The following is a 3,382-nucleotide window of genomic DNA, read 5'->3' as shown; positions in this document are numbered from 1 at the left end:
CGTTGAACATTTTATCTTAATTTCATTTACTTTTGAGTTATCATTTTACGTTGTCGTTTACGCTGTCGACACTGATTCTATTACGATAATAGAGTTTATCAAAAGCGTTTTCGTTGTATACCTCTTTTAAGTGTTATAGCGATGTCGGTCACGAGTCACCTATAAGCGATAACATTATCTAAACCGTCCGTGTGGAAAAACCCTACGCTTGTTCGACACTTTGTCAGGAGCCGTTCCTCATAAAGCCATTCTGTCGAGTTGGACAAGCCTCACTTGCACTAGCACATGTCCTAGGATCAACTGGTCGATCCTGCAAGTAACCCTTTGTTTTAAAGCCTTGGGAGGACCAGCGGTTGTTTACCAATTTCCATAGTAAACACATACATGGCCTCGTGTTTCACAAAAAGCGATAAAACATACGTATATCATGCATATCATGACCCTCATTTTACAATATCCCCACAGTACATCATAAAATCCAGCAGATAAACCTATAAAAGTCAAAACTATCATCCCTATATCCCATACAACCGTCCTCAACGAGAATTTTTTTGGATACTTCGGTATTTAATTCACTCATACCTTGAATATCCGAAAAGCTCTCGCAATTCGACCATTCAGGTCTAAGTATATTAAATAGGGGCAGCTGTCGTGCCCCAAAGTTCGCCCTCCCCTTTCACTTTTTGTCCAACATATGATTTGAAATTCATCTGCACTCACCCATGCCTCATTCATGAGTATCATGCATACTAACACATTCTCATAAGCATCATAGATAGCAAACTTGTGGTTAATAAGGCTAGGGTTGACTTATGATCAAGCCTTAGGAATATGGCATGTTTCTTCATATGAGACCGTTGGGGGTGAACCCCTAATTTCATGCTCTCATGGATCTTGATTCACGGAGTTCATACCATGATATTCATTTATGCACTCAAAACCCTAATTCTTGACTTTAGGGTGTTCCTTATTCATAGGGTCCGATTTAAAGTCCCGATTCATAAGATTAAACCATCTGATCATGTTCTATCAGGCCATTATGCATATTAATCCATGGTCCAAGGCTTTGTATCATTCATGTTATGTCCACAGTTTTAGTATTCGCCCCTAGCCCATTGATTCTTTATTTCTAGTGCGTCTTTAGTGCATCTACTCAAGTTTCATGGTTTGTATTCAGGCTCATGGTTCATTCAATTCCACATTAGTCAATCTGTATTCCTCATTCAATAACATGTCTATTTATACTGTGTTGTACACTCAATTGCATGTTTTGACTAAGTTGATTTTTGGTCAACTATTGACTTTTGGGTCAACCAATTGACCAAAATCAATCATCCATTTTTAAGCCCATATGACATTGAGTTTCGTCAACCGCTATTATTTCTTTCCATTTGATCCTTCTTTAGTCAACTTTCCAACGGTATTTTAATTTGAACATTTGAATTTCCAAATTATTGTTAATATTAAAAGTCCATTTCGAATCTATAACAATTTTTCAAATCACTTTTTAACTTTTTCTAACAATCCAATGTAAGTTATATTTTAATTCAAGTGGCCATTTAGAATCACATTTCAATTTTTGTTTCCATCCAACCTTCAAGGTCCAACTTAATATCACTTATTCAAATATTCATCCAAACAAATTTACACTTAATATATATTCATAATTCAATGCATTCTCCGATAACATTCATTAAAAATCCAATAATATTTAAACCATCCACATTTCAATTTATGATTCAATGCATTTCAATGCTCGTTCATACTCATCCAAGAAGCCATTTCCATTTCAAACTTTTAACCATTCAAACCAAATATTTCTAATCATAATGCATTCATTAAAAATCTTATTATATATGTTCCATAATTATTTAATTTCATACACATTCAATCCTATTCATAAGTCCAAGCTTAGTAATTCGCTGTTCACATGGCGTCCTTTGATTCACCTTAGCATCAATCCAAGCTGGTTATGTAACCTTCCAATCCACCGACATTTTTTCTTCCTCCATAAAATGTCTAGCATAAGTAAGACCCTGCATAACACATAGCAGAAGGGTCATGACATGATTTCACATTGAAATATAATAGAAAAAATCATAAATACTCACCGTGCATTTTTTTTAAATTAGACCTCAAGTGTTAAGAAACAATTTTTGAGTGGATAAACCACACTGCAAACTGAAAACTAACATTTTAATAACAGAACTTCACAAAGCCAGTAATATCTAACTGATTTCCTAACAACCTGAACCTGCCCTAAATTAACAAACCTAGCTGAAGCCATTGCCCGATTCGGTTACACTTCTCTTCTATATAAATCACTCATTGCCATTCCCTGAGGTTTTGGGATCATTTTCTTCACTTCAATCTTCAACTTCTTTCATCGTCTTCAGTCTTCAGTCTTCAAGTCCTTCAGTCTTCAAGTCCCGCAACAACAAATTTCACAAGCATCAAAAGGATTCAAACAGAATCTACATAGCACGTACGCACGCATAGCAGTATGCGAAGGAACGAAACTCAAAGGAAGCACTTAGAAGGTGGAGAAGCAAGAAAAATTGATACCTGTTTACGCCGCCGTGTCAAACCGGTGAGTTTTCTGTCTTCTTTCTGCAATCCGTGAGATCACTCTGAAGCGTGACGCCGTACGAAGTTTGTTGGATGCACACGACGCTGGAATTGTTGAAGGCGCGTAGAAGACATCCAGAGGCGACAATGACGCCGGTAATCCACGATGAGAACGACCATTCGGTAAAGACGAAGGTCGACGACGATGATGAACAAAGACAAAGGTCGACGGCGATGATGAATGGAGACAAAGGTCGGCGGCGATGATGAACGGAGATGAAGGTCGAAGGCGATGATGAATGCGAGCTGAAGATCGAAGGCGTGCGTTGCCGTCACTTTTACACAAACAGATCTTTATTCTTAAGACGTTTCAGTTTGTGCGTGAAGGTTCTCATTGCGCAGTTTTTTGTCTTCTTTCTTAAGACGTTTCATTGCGCAGTTTTTTGTTCTTTTTCTTTCGTAAGCCTTTTCTTTCATAAACGATTGTTATAAGCGCTTCTTTTGGCTTGTTATGTTTGAGTGGAATTTGGGCTTTAGGCCCAAACAGTTTGATTTCTGGCCAATCCAAACGCTATCCGCGCACCCCCACTGAGTTCATTCATTCAGGTTTTGTTTTTTGTTTGTTGAGAAGACTATGGGCCTAAAGCCCATTCGTTAACCACTACTGTGTTCACCATTGATCCATGTTTGCACCCCACTGGTTTTCTTGTTTTGATTTAATTAACTAGATTAATTAGGGAATTAGGATTAATTATGGTTGAATAATTTTCGATATTCGATCTTAAAATAATTAACATTTTAGGATGTTTATTAA

The 3,382-nt window shown here is 37.2% G+C and overlaps 1 long non-coding RNA gene across 2 annotated transcripts; it reads right to left on the bottom strand.

The window, feature by feature from the left end:
• Positions 1 to 1,815: 1,815 nt before the first annotated feature.
• On the bottom strand, positions 1,816 to 3,033 carry LOC127075810 (uncharacterized). Of its 2 annotated transcripts, XR_007786674.1 has the most exons (3): positions 2,566 to 3,033; positions 2,112 to 2,420; positions 1,816 to 2,036 (listed from the first exon to the last, which is right to left on the bottom strand). It is a non-coding gene; the product is annotated as an uncharacterized LOC127075810 (long non-coding RNA). The 2 variants fall into 2 exon arrangements; XR_007786673.1 differs by having other exon boundaries at positions 1,816 to 2,420.
• Positions 3,034 to 3,382: the final 349 nt, after the last annotated feature.

This window comes from Lathyrus oleraceus, chromosome 4, assembly GCF_024323335.1.
Source record: "Lathyrus oleraceus cultivar Zhongwan6 chromosome 4, CAAS_Psat_ZW6_1.0, whole genome shotgun sequence".
NCBI lineage: Eukaryota > Viridiplantae > Streptophyta > Magnoliopsida > Fabales > Fabaceae > Lathyrus > Lathyrus oleraceus.
This window is presented reverse-complemented; position numbering and strand designations above follow the sequence as displayed.